This window comes from Saimiri boliviensis, chromosome 11, assembly GCF_048565385.1.
Source record: "Saimiri boliviensis isolate mSaiBol1 chromosome 11, mSaiBol1.pri, whole genome shotgun sequence".
Taxonomy (NCBI): Eukaryota; Metazoa; Chordata; class Mammalia; order Primates; family Cebidae; genus Saimiri; species Saimiri boliviensis.
Window position 1 is genome coordinate 87557947 of NC_133459.1, and position 13792 is coordinate 87571738.

Consider the following 13792-nt stretch of genomic DNA (forward strand, 5'->3'; position numbering starts at 1 on the left):
GCAGGCATCTGTCCACCCAAGCTCCTTCCTGAGAACTCATTATAGTATTCTCCTTTCACACACTAGCTTTCTTGGACATCAAGAGAAAGCTGTCTACACAGTCTGGTGTAGTGTTCTTATGGGCTCTGGGCTTGTGATAGTGTTTTCTCCCCTCCTGCTGAAGGTTCATTCATCCCTTGGGGCTCTCTAAAAGCCATCTTCCTATGAGAAGCATATCCTAAGCATCTCAACCAAAACCAGTTCCTCCCCTGTCCAGGCTTCCTTGAGTGCTGAATTGCAGAATATCCCATTTTTCACTGGATAATCCCAGTTTGTTCTAAATTACTTCAAAATATGCAGTATATATTCTCAAATTTCCCAGAGTATGTAGCTAGCTCACTTTTTGGTTAAATTAGGTTTTGTTCATTGAATAGCTAGCACTTTAGGAAACTAAGAAAAGGATCTTTTCAGCCTGGCATGTAGCTCTGTCAAACACGTTATCAGTTTGGCAAAGCTGTGTTCTATGTGGGTTGTCGTTACCACAGTAGTGTCATGGTATCATTGACAGGGTGGTAGTGTGTGGTAGTGTTCTTGGGGTTTCAGCTGCCGTCTCTGTACTGACTGCCTTCCACTCCAACATCTTTCTCTTTATCGCAGCATCGTAGATCTATCTGTGTAATGTGTGTGTCGGCATCTCTGTTTGCATGTCCCAGGAGTGCCTCCCACTCAACATGCCCACCATGCACAGTCATCTCTCTGTTACTCCCTGTCTCCTGACCCTGCTCCAGCAACACACACACACACACACACACACACACACCCTTCCTCTTCCTATATGTCATATGGTGGGGAATGTCCTTTAGTACCTTACTCAGGAGTTAGTTCCTCCTGAAAGCCTTCTGTTCTAGTTTCCTTTACTTACAGCACTTTCACAGGGAATTCTGACATTCTATATACTTATCTCCTTTGTGAGACTGTGAGCTTCCTTAGGCAGTAGCTACTTGTATTCCTAGCACCTTGCCCGGTGTGAAGAAATCCTTATTTAAGTGAATTTAAAAGACAGAACTGCCAGACTGGAATTTGAACTCAAGCTTGCCTCAATCCCAAGCCATTAAGATGAAGTGGGAGCCAGGCTTGGTGGCCTCACACCTCTAATCCCAGCATTTTGGGAAGTAGATCACTTGAGCCCAGGAGTTCGAGACCAGCCTGGGCAATATGGCAAAACCACATTTCTACAAAACATATAAAAATTAGTTGGATGTGGGGGTTTGTGCCTATACTGGTGAAGCTGAGGTGGGAGGGTCACTTGAGCTCGAGAGGCAAAGGTTCCAGTGAGCTGAGATCACACCTTTGCCCTCTAGCCTAGATGACAGAGTGAGACCCTATCTAAAAAAAAGGAAAAAGAAAGGGGAAGATAAGGATTGGAGATAGAAGGAGCAGCATGTGTACAGAAATGTAGGCACAAGAAGGCATCACTCAATGAAGAGACTGAAAGTGGTTCTCTATGCCTAAAGAGTGGCGGGGTGTGTTTCGGGAAAGATAATGATGAAAGATAAGCAGGAGCCAAATGTAATAGGAGTCTGGATTTATATGGTAGGGGCTATGGTAGCATCTTATATAGAGAAGTGAAATGAGTACATTCACATTTAAGGAGTATCAACCTGAAAAAAGAATGGAGACATTGTTGGGGGAGAGTGAGGCTAGACTAGAGGCAGGGAGAATATTTAAATAATCCAGGTAAGAAATGATGAACATCAGTATAAGTTGATGTCTTTAAGGAGTAGAGAAGGGAATCAACTGAGAAATATTTTGGGAATTGAATCAACAGAATTCACTGACTGAATATGGAGGTGAGAAAGAGGAGTCAAGGATGATACCTAGTTTCTAACTGGAGCGACTGTATACATAGATAATACAGTATCAGATGAGTTTGAGATGTATGGGACACATACAGGGAACTGTCCAGTAAGCAACTGGATATATCATCTAGCAATTAAGAGAGAGAGAGATCTTTGATAGAGAGGTTGTTCCTGAGTTGAGCCATTGGAATGGGCAGGATCACTTAAGAAGAGCTTATAAATAAGAAGAATTCTAGGAATAAGTCCAAAGGGAGAGGTGAAAAAAGAAACTTGCAAAAGAGACTGAGAAGAAATAGCTTGAGGGATGGGAGGAAATCCAGAGGAGGGATGGCCTAGGAGTCAGTGGAAGAAAATGGTTTCATGGGGACCAGTGCTACTGGGTAGTGAATATAATAAGAGTATCTTTTCAGATTTCTCAAAATGGAGATAGATAAGCTTAGCATAAATGCTTCTGTGAAGTAATGAAATGAGAAGCCATACTGAAATGAGCTTAAAGTGAATGGGAGGTGATGAAACTTGGACAGTGGAGACGCATTTTTAGCGAGTTTGACTGTGAAGGGACAGAAACTAGAAGAGGGAGAGGGTGATAGATAAAAAGGATGTTGGGTGGAGGGAGGATTTGTTTTTTGGGTTTTGTTTGTTTGTTTGTTTTTGAGACGGAGTCTCACTCTGTCACCCAGATTGGAGTGCAGTGGTGCAGTCTGGGCTCACTGCAACCTCTACCTCCCAGGTTTGTCAAGTGATTCTTCTGCGTCAACCTCCTGAGTAGTTGGGATTACAGGTGCACACCATCACGCCCAGTCAATTTTTGTAGTTTTAGTAGAGACAGGGTTTCGCCATATTGCTCGGGCTGGTCTCAAACTCCTGACCTCAAGTGGTCCACCTGCTTCACCCTCTCAAAGTGCTGGGATTACAGGAGTGAGCCACTGTGCCCAGCCTGGAGGGAGGATTTTGATTTGACTTTAATGTATCTATTGCTGAAGGAAGCATGTCAATCCGAATAAAGAAGTTGAAAACTTAGGTAAGAGAGGTTGCTTAACCCAGCAGGTGTTCTGAGGGAGTTTGTGTGTAGGGAAAGGGAGTGGGAGTTGTAAAGGGGCTGGGAGAGGTAGGTTCTATCCAGGGACTGTTAAAAGGACTAGCAGGGGTTCTCTTCCCAGCTTGTAGATAGCCAGTGTGCTCACATGGCCTTTTCTTGGTGCATGTGAGTCGGGGGAGAGAGAGCAAGCTCTCTGGTGTCTGCTCTTATAAGAACACTGATCCTGTCATGAGGGCTCCATCCTGATGACCTCATAACCCCAATTACCTTCAAAAACCTCATTCCCTAATACCGTCACATGGGAGGTTGGGGCTTCAACATAGGAATTTGGTGGGGATGCAGCTCAGTCCATGGTAGGTAGTGATGTGAATTTTAAAACTTATTTATACAGTACAAGAAGTTACTTACTGAAGAAAGACAAAAAGGTGGAACATTTGAGAGATTTAATTCTGGTTCCATGGCCGGAGCAACTGCACAGACTTTTATATATCCAATGGATGTGAGTACCGTTGTGAAGTCTGACTGTGTGATGTTGTTTGTGTTGGTTGTCTATTGCTGTGTAACAAGTTATCCTGAAATTCACAGTTTAAGACAAGCATTTATCATTGGGAAGTTTCTATGGGTCAGGAATCTGGGAGAATCTTAGCTGGATGTCTCTGGTTCAGGGTTTTTCACAGCCCACAGTTAAGATGGCAGTCAGTGCTGCAGTCACTCTGAGGCTTGGGTGGGGATGGATTCCAAGCTCACTCATGTGGTTACTGCCAGGTCTCACTGAGTGTTGGCTGGAAACCTCACTTCCTTATCACATGAGCCTTTCTGTAGGCTGCTTGAGCATCCTCACAACACAGTAGCTGGCTTCCCTATAGTCACTAATCCAACAGAAAGAGAGAGAGAGAGAGAGAGAGAGAGAGAGAGAGAGAGAACCCAAGACGAAAGCCAATATATTTTGCCTTTTCTGCTGTATTCCACTGGTCACATAGACCAACCTTGAAAGAGGGTGGGAAGGGACTGCATAATGGTGTGAATACCAGAAGACAAGTATCACTGGGGAGGCTGGCTGCCACTGTGTTTGTGAGAATTATAATTTTCATTCCTTTCCAAAGAGTTTACGTACCATAAATTTCATAATGCAATCTCAGTATTTGATTATATGGTGGTTATCCTAACTAGACATCCTTTCATTAGTACATAAGTTGGCAAACTGGCAAACTAGAGACCTATAGACTGTTTTGTACAGCCCTTGAGTTAAGAATGGTTTTTACATTTTTGAAAAGTGGGCAACACAGGAGAAAGTGGAAAAAGATCTAAAATCGACACCCTAACATCACAATTTAAAAAAACTAGAGAAGCAACAGCAAACAAATTCCAAACCTAGCAGAATACAAGAAATAACTAAGATCAGAGAAGAACTGAAGGAGATAGAGACATGAAAAAGCCATAAAAAAAATCAATGAACCCAGGAGCTGGTTTTTTGAAAAGATTAACAAAACAGATAGACTGCTAGCCAGATTAATAAAAAAGAATAATAAAATAGACAATAATGAATGATAAAGGAAATATCACCATTGATCCCACAGAAATACGAACTACCATCAGATAGTACTGTGAATACCTCTACACAAACTGGAAAATCTAGAGGAGGCAGAGTCAAGATGGCTGAATAGACACAACTCCAGTGCACAACACCCAGCGAGAGAGAGACAGAAATCGAGAGATCTCCCAGCTCCAACTGAGGTACCAGGTGCATTTCAATGGGTCTGGTCAGATGGTGAGCAAGGGCAGACCGAGGCAGGGAGGGGTACCCCTTCATCCAGAAAGTGCATCTGACCAGTGAGTCAGAGGTTCTCTCTCTGGCACTGTGGTCCAGATACAGCACTTACCCCAAAGCCTCAGCAATACATGGAACAGGGGATCTTTGCCAGTCAAGCGCTGGGAATTAAAAGCGCAGAGTTGAATAATAATCCAGGACGGTGTCCCTGATTGGTGCACAGATCTAAGCAAATGCATAAGCCCATAAGCCAGCCAGGAAAGTCTGCTGACCGAGCTATCACCCCCTCTTCCTGCCTGGAGAGAGAGGGAGCTGAAAGCCGGAAGACAGACAGTGGGACTGGATGGGTCCCTACCCACCCCGACAAACCCCAGAGGGCTGAAGCACTAACTTTAGCGGGTTACACAGCCAGTGCCACAGTCTGAGCAGAACCCTGAATGATCCAGCCCTGTGGAGGAAAGACACAACCCATCATTGGCCATACTGTCCAAAGTAACTTACAGATTCAGTGCTATCCTTATCAAGCTACCATTGACTTTCTTCACAGGATTAGAAAAAACTACTTTAAATTTCATATGAAACCAAAAAAGAACCCACATAGCCAAGACAATCTTAAGCAAAAAGATCAAAGCTGGAGGCATCATGCTACCTGACTGCAAACTACACTACAAGGCTACAGTAACCAAAACAGCATGGTACTGGTACCAAAACAGAGATATAGACCAGTGGAACAGAACAGAGGCCTCAGAATTAATGCCACACATCCACAATCCTCTGATCTTTGACAAACCTGACAAAAACAAGCAATGGGGAAAGGATTCCCTATTTAATAAATTGTGTTGGAAAACTGAATAGCCATATGCAGAAGACTGAAACTGGACCCCTTCCTTACACCTTATACAAAAATTAACTCAAGATGGAATAAAGACTTATATATAAGACCTAAAACCATAAAAACCCTAGAAGAAAGCCTATGGCAATACCATTTAGGACATGGGTATGGCCAAAAACTTCATGACTACAACACCAAAAACAATGTCAACAAAAGCCAAAATTGACAAATGAGTTCTATTTGAACTAAAGAGCTTCTGCACAGCAAAAGAAACTACCTTCAGAGTGAACAGGCAAGCTACAGAATGGGAGAAAAATTTTGCAATCTATTCATCTGACAAAGAGCTAATATCCAGATTATACAAGAAACTTGCACAAATTTTTAAGAATAAAACAACCCCTCAAAGAACAGACACTCCTCAAAAGAAGACATTTATGCAGCCAACAAACATATGGAAAAAAGCTCATCATGACTGGTCATTAGAGAAATGCAAATCACAAACATGATGAGATACCATCTCATGCCAGTTAGAATGGTGACCATTAAAAAGAAAACAACAGATGCTGGAGAGAATGTGAAGAAATAGGAATGCTTTTACACTGTTGGTGGGAGTGTAAATTAGTTTAATCATTGTGGAAGACAGTGTGGCGATTCCTATTTGACACATTACAGGTCATATACCTAAAGGATTATAAATCATTCTGCTGTAAAGACATATGTACGTGTGTGTTTATTGCAGTACTATTTACAATAGCAAAGACTTGGAACCAATGCAAATGCCCATTAGTGACAGACTAGATAAGGAAAATGTGGCACATATACACCACAGAATACTATGCAGCCATAAAAAAGGATGAGTTCATGTCCTTTTTGGGGCATGGATGAAGCCGGAAGCCATCATTCTCAGCAAATGAACACAGGAACAGAAAACCAAACACCACATGTTCTCACTCATAAGTGGGGGTTGAACAACGAGAGAGAGACAGGGTCAAGGGGAGGGGAACGTCACACACTGGGGCCTGTCGGGTGGTGGGGGTCAAGGAGAGGGATAGCATTAGGAGAAATAATGTAGATGACAGGTTGATTTGTGCAGCAAACCACCATGGCACGTGTATACCTAAGCAACAAACCTGCACATTCTGCACATGTATCCCAGAACTTGAAGTATAATAATAAAAAAAGTGGGCAAAAAGGAAAGAAAAAGAATATACAACAAAGACCTAATATTTTAGGCTTGCAAAGACAAATATTTTATTATTCAGTCTTTACAGAAAAAGTTTTCTTACGATTGCTTTACAGCAAAAATAGTATTGTAGATGTGGAATTTATTGATATAGCCGAGGGTTTTTTAGTAACTGATAAGACTTAAGCAAGATAAATACAACTTTCACCAACGTGTGGTATGCATGCTAATACAGCTTTCTTTGCAAGCATCTTAATATGATTGCTTATAGTAGTCCACACACCTCTAAAAAAAAAAAAACTCTTAATACCTATTCTTCCTTTTATATCCTCCATATCAGTTAATAGTATCACCTTCCCAACTCTCCACTGCCCCATAGTGTGTTTGTACTACCATTTCCCTCACCTTCCAGACATAAGTGGTCACCAGTCATTTTTGTTAAGACATCAGCAGATTATCTTGCCTCCATTTCCTTGGTCGCTTTTTTCGTCAGATACTCCTTGCAGTAAACGGGTGTCTCTGGCTGTAGTCCGAGCTCCTCAATAGAGGTAATGTGTGAGGGAGAATGTATCAACAAATCCTACAGTCAATTGAGTGATGATACGTGCTAGGTATACGTTCTGTGTAAAATTACTTCATTTGAATTCCGTGGTGATAGAGTTAATATGAATAATAATATTTTGTTATTTTATATCCAGGTTACGAAAACCAGGCTAGCTGTAGGCAAAACTTAGCACTACTCTGGAATATATGATTGTGGAAGAAGATTTTGAAACACGAAGGTTTGGGAGCTTTTTACAAAGGTTGTGTTCCCAATTTATTAGGTATCATACCTTATGCAGGCGTAGATCTTGTTGTGTATGAGGTGAGTTTATAGCAATCTTCTGAATCTGAAAATGCAGTAAAATAGCTCCTGTTAGAATCTGACTTTATACAATGAAGTAGATATAAACCAGAAAACAGTTTGTGACCAGAAGTAAATTCAACATGTGTTATTTGAACCTTCAAGTAACTTAAGTGTGAATATGCATCGGGTCACTTTTGTATTAGATTTCCTTGGGAATTGCTTTTGTTAAGGAAGAGTAAACTCAAGGTTAGGTATAATTGTTCACCTTAAAAGGTGATTCTAGTGACTGTTTTCAGGGAAGACACAATAAGCAAATAAGTTCCTTTGTTTTGGATTTGCAAAAATCTGACATTAAGCCAAGTGACTAATGTGACTACTGTGAGTAATACAGTTAGTTACTCATGTGAGTCATACAAGGAATAAAAGAATACAAATCTTGGATCAACCCTGCCATCTAAATCATTTAATAATTTATGAATCTTACAAACATGTGTTGAGCACACACTATGCAAACCACTGGGTTAGACACTAGATCTAGGGATTCAAAGGACTCAATGTGTGCCTTGAAGAAACTGAAGGTCTGGTGGCGGAGGCAGACAAACAACCGAAAGCCAGTGTGGTTAGCTAGGCTGCCATGGACATGAGCCAGGGCGCATGCTAGGATGGGACCCAAGCTGTGGCATTCAGGAAGGGGGAAATGTGTAATGAAAAGAAGACTTGACTTTTTGTTAAGGAGCTTTATTGAGATTTAGTTCATATTCCCTACATTTCACTCATTTGAAATGTGTAAGCAAATGGTTCTTGGCTTCTTACATAATTTTTAAAATTATGATAAAATATAAAATTTGCCATTTTACTCACTTTTAAGTGTACAGTTCAGTGGCATTGATTACATTCACAATATTGTGCAGCCTGCAACCCTATTTCCAAATCCTTTTCCTCACTCCAAACAGAAACACCTTAACATTTAAGCAACAATTTCCCATCCTCCCTAACTCAAACCCTTGGTGACCTCTAATCTGCTATGTGTCTCTTGGAATTTACCCATTCGAGGTATCTTATAAGTAGAAACATACAGTATTTTTCCTTTTGTGTCTGATTTGTTTCTCTTAGCACAATGTCTTTAAGGCTTGTTCATGTTGTAGCATGTATCAGAACTTCATTTCTTTTAATGGCTGACTCATATTCCATTGTGTGTATACACCGTATTTTGTTTAGTCCTTCATTTATTGAAGAACATTTGGATTGTTTCTACTTTTTGAATGTTGTGAATAATGCTACAGTGAACATTGGCATCTACGTATCTGTTCAAGTCTATGCCTTCAATTCCTTTGGGTATTTACCTCGGAATGGAATTGCTGAGCCCTGTGGTCATTCTGCGCTTAGCTTTTAGAAACTATCAGACTGTTTTCCTTAGTGGCTGCACCATTTTACATTCTCATCAGCAACATACAAAGGTTCCAGTTTTTCCCTGACCTTACTAACACTTAATTTCCTTTTTAAAAAAACTTATTTTTTATTATAGCTATCCTCTTAAATGTGAAGTGATATCATGGTTTAGGACTTTACTTCTTGTGCTGAATTTTTTAAAAATTATGATTAAAAACAAATAACAAAGTTTATGATTTTAACCATTTTAAAATATATAGTACAGTATTGTTAACTGTTTGTGGTTTGTTGTGCAACACATCTCTAGAACTTTTTTACCTTGCAAAACTTAAACTCATTAAACAACAGCTCCCAATTTCCCCTTCATCCCAGCACTGTGTAACCTACTTTCTCTATTATAAGTTTGACTACATTAAATACCCCATATAAGTGAAATCGTGTGGTATTTCTGTTTCTGTGACTGGCATTTCTATTTCACATAACATAATTTCCTCAAGATTTATCCATGTGATAGCACATGATAGGATTTTTGTTTTGTTTCATTTGTAAGGCTGAATAATATTTCATATGTCACATTTTCTTTATTCATCTATTCATGGACATTTAGTTGTTTTGATATCATGGCTATTGTGAATAGTGCTGCAGTGAACATGGTTATGCAAATATCTCTTCAAGATACTGTTTTCAGTTCTCTTTGACATATACTCAGAAGCAGAGTTTCTAGGTCAGATGGTAATTCTATTAAGTTTTTGAGGAACCTCCTTGTCATTTTTTGTGGTGAATATACTTTTTTTTTTAACATTCCTATCAACGTACACCAAGATTCCAATTTTTCCACGTCCTCCCCAACACTGTTGAATGGGGTAGTGAAGTCTCCTACTAGTACTGTGTTGCTGATTTTTCTCCCTTCAATTCTATTAATGTTTGCTTCATATATTTAGGAGCTTAATTTTAGGGCCACACATAGTTATAATTATTATGTCTTACTGGTAAAGTGACCTTTTTATCATTATATAATATCTATCTTTGTCTCTTGTGACAGTGTGTGTCTTAAAATCTATTTTTTCTGATATAAGTGTGGCCACCCCTGTTCTCTTTGGGTTCCTGTTTTTATGGAATATCTTTTTCCATCCTTTCACTTTCAGCTTATGTGTGTCCTTAGATCCAAAGTGAGTCTCGTAGACAAGGTATAATGGATTCTGTGTGTGTTATTCACTCAGCAATTTAATTGGAGGATTTAATCCATTTACGCTTAAAGCAATTACTGACAAGGAAGGGGTTACTCTTGTCATTTGGCTAGCTGCCTTTTAGTTTTGTCTTGTGGCTTTTTTGTCTTTCCTTTTCTTCCTGGATTCCTTTTTTTTTTTTTTTTGTAGTGGCATGTTTTGATTCTGTTTTCATTTCCATTTGTGTGCATTCTATAGATACTTTATTTGTGGTTACTATTGTAACTACATAAAACATACCAAAGTTAGAGCAATCTATTTTAAACTGTTTACAACTTAACTTCAGTGGCATATACAATTCTGTTCCTTTACATCTTTCATCTCCTCCCTACCGACTTTATGTCTTTTGATATTGCATATCTTTAACAGAGATTTATAAGTTACTTTTTATGCTTCTGTTTTTTAAATTATGTTTAAATATTGTTTCTGAAATTTAGATTTTGAAGTTATTTATATACTTTCATAACAACACTATAGAATTTTGTAATATTCTAAATATTGACCTTTACCATGGAGCTTCCTGTTTTCATATGGTTTTGTGTCGCTATTTATCAACCTTTTGTTTCTCCATTTAACCTTTCTTGTAGGGCTGGTCTAGTGGTGCCAAACCACATCAGCTTTTGTGTGTCAGGGACAGTGTTTTTTTAAAAAGTTTTTAAATTTTTTTAGTTTTTTTATTGCATTTTAGGTTTTGGGGTACATGTGAAGAACATGCAAGATTGTTGCATAGGTACACACATGGCAGTGTGGTTTCTGCCTTCCATCCCCTCTCCTGTATCTGTCATTTCTCCCCATGCTATCTCTTCCCACCTCCCCACCCCCCCATCCTTCCCCCATTTCCCCTCAACGGACCCCAGTGTGTAGTGCTCCCCTCCCTGTGTCCATGTGTTCTCATTGTTCAACACCTGCCTGTGAGTGAGAACATGCGGTGTTTGATTTTCTGCTCTTGTGTCAGTTTGCTGAGAATGATGGTTTCCAGGTTCATCCATGTCCCCACAAAGGACATGAACTCATCGTTTTTGATGGCTGTGTAATATTCCATGGTGCATATGTACCACATTTTCCCTATCCAGTCTACCATCGTTGGGCATTTGAGAAAACTCCACAGCTTCTGCACGGCCAAAGAAACAGTCAGTAGAGTGAATCGGACACCAACAGAATGGGAAAAAATTTTTGCAGTCTACCCATCTGACAAGGGACTGATATCCAGAATTTACAAAGAACTAAAACAGATCTACAAGAAAAAAACAAGCCCATTCAAAAATGGGCAAAGGATATGAACAGATACTTTACAAAAGAAGACATAAAGGAGGGACAGTCTTAATTTCTCCTTTGTTTCTGAAGGACAGTTTAGCCCATACGGTATTTTTGTTTGGTGGTTTTTTGAATTTCAAAACTTAGAATATAATATTCTACTTCCTTCTAACCTGCAAGATTTCCACTGAGAAATGTGCTTAATGGATTTTTTAATACATTGGGATAGTTTCTTAATTCTGTCCTGTAGGATTGAAAATTTTGAGTCTTTTTTTTTTTTTTTTTTGAGATGGAATCTTTATTGATCAGGCTGGAGTGCAGTGGCGCAATCTTGGCTCACTGCAATCTTTGCCTCCTGGATTCAAGCAATTCTGCCTCAGTTTCCCAAGTAGCTGGGATTACAGGTGTACACCACCATGCCTGGCTAAATTTTTGTGTTTTAGTAGAGACAGGGTTTCACCGTGTTGCCCAGGCTGGTCATGAACTCCAGAGCTCAGGCAGTCTGCCTGCCTTTGCCTCCCAGAATCCTGGGATTATAACATATTAACATGTATTTTATACGTAAAATATCATATAATATATTAACGTGTATTTTATCCTTAAAATATCTTATGTTTAAAAGTTGATTATCATATATATTTTATACAGGTACCTAGAGTAACAGGGAATAAAGCATGTCCTTTTGATCAGCATGCCTGATTCTGAGTCCTGCTTTTTTTTTTTTTAAAGACGGAGTTTCGCTCTTGCTACCCAGGCTGGAGTGCAATGGCGCGATCTCGGCTCACCGCAACCTCTGCCTCCTGGGTTCAGGCAATTCTCCTGCCTCAGCCTCCTGAGTAGCTGGGATTACAGGCGCACGCCACCACGCCCAGCTAACTTTTTGTATTTTTAGTAGAGACAGGGTTTCACCATGTTGACCAGGATCTCTCGACTTCGTGATCCACCCGCCTCGGCCTCCCAAAGTGCTGGGATTACAGGCTTGAGCCACTGTGCCCAGCTCTGAGTCCTTCTTAAAAAAACTCTGCTGAGATGAATTTTCCTCATTTCTAAAACCAGAATAATAGATTTATGTCAGCATTTTTGTAAGACCCAAATGAAATGTATGTAAAGTCTAAAATGAGATACAGTTAGTAGAATTATTTCATTAATGCTCACCATAAGAGGTGTTCTTTAGATCCTGTGGCATTTGATATGCAGTTCATGTTTGTTTAGAAGAACGTGAGTAACTGGTGCAAACCTCATGTGTTCTGCATCCTCAGTGGCCTCCTATGTCTCAACAGAGCCACTGCTTCTTACAGTGCCTGTTGCTTCTGTGAACCTGCAGCCCCATCCTGCAGAAATGGGGCTTCTCATGAGGTTGAGAATAGCTGTGAAAGTGTTTACATGGTGTGAAGTTGTAGAGTTCATTGTGTGTTATTTTTCTTCTTTATTTATCTGGCAGCTCTTGAAGTCCTATTGGCTGGATAATTTTGCAAAAGACTCTGTAAACCCTGGAGTCATGGTGTTGCTGGGATGTGATGCCTCATCCAGCACCTGTGGTCAGCTGGTCAGCTACCCATTGGCTTTGGTGAGAACTCACATGCAGGGTTAGGTGAGTTTTTGATGACAGAACCACACCAGTAAAAGTGCTGCACCAGTAACATACTTTCAGAACTCCAAGTTCTACTAAGATAGTATCGCTCAAACTTTTTGATTATTGTCTTCTTAAGGAATCTTTTCAGAAATTCTTTTTCTAAATGCTCCCTCATCATGAAATTTCAGTGTGACAAAAGCATTGCATATATACTGTATGCATACAAATGCCTTATACATAAACAGAGTAAGAATTTTTTTGACTGTGTTACATGCACGTTTTAAGAGTATAAGCTTTGGTATTTGATGGATTTGGGTTCAGATCCTTGACTCAGACTTCTTCGAGTTTTGAATGGGAATGAAAATTGTACAGCATTGTAAGAATTACCAACCATATAAGCGTTTGTTAAATTCTTGTTAAATAGTGGATTGGTAAATGTAACTTCTTGAGAAACTGTCTCTACCTTGATGATTTTATCCACACACAATATGAACAACAAGGAATATGCTTAGATATATTGAGAAAGAGGTGAGTCTGCAGCACTGTCACAAAGATGCACAAATACTGAGAGACTGCCGAGGAAATGGTCCTCATCAGTGACTCTCAGGTGAGACGAGTGGGCCTTGGGTTTAAGCACAAACTGGGCAATAGGACTGCAGGGCTCCTAAGATTCCATGACACCCTCACCTTCTAATTCTGTTATGGCAACTGCAGACGGTTACCTGGCACTCTGGCTCTGACCTCCCTCACTCTTGACAGATGCAGAGCTACGGGCAGTGCCTTAGATTCAGAGCTCAGGCATACAAAACGCTGTTTTTGCTGTTAAGAATTCTAAAGTGCTGT

General features: G+C 40.0%; 1 protein-coding gene across 3 annotated transcripts in view; it reads left to right on the forward strand.

Moving 5' to 3' along the window:
- The window catches only part of LOC120363104 (mitochondrial adenyl nucleotide antiporter SLC25A24-like), a 49737-nt gene extending 36049 nt beyond the window's left edge, over positions 1-13688 (forward strand). For 2 of the 3 annotated variants that reach the window (XM_074381160.1, XM_074381159.1), the window contains exon 7: positions 12818-13688. The gene's annotated coding sequence lies outside the window, so the exon portion shown is untranslated. Of the gene's footprint in view, positions 1-3268; positions 3352-12817 lie in introns of those variants that run through there. The other variant, XM_074381161.1, reaches the window with a different exon arrangement.
- The last annotated feature ends 104 nt before the right edge of the window (positions 13689-13792 follow it).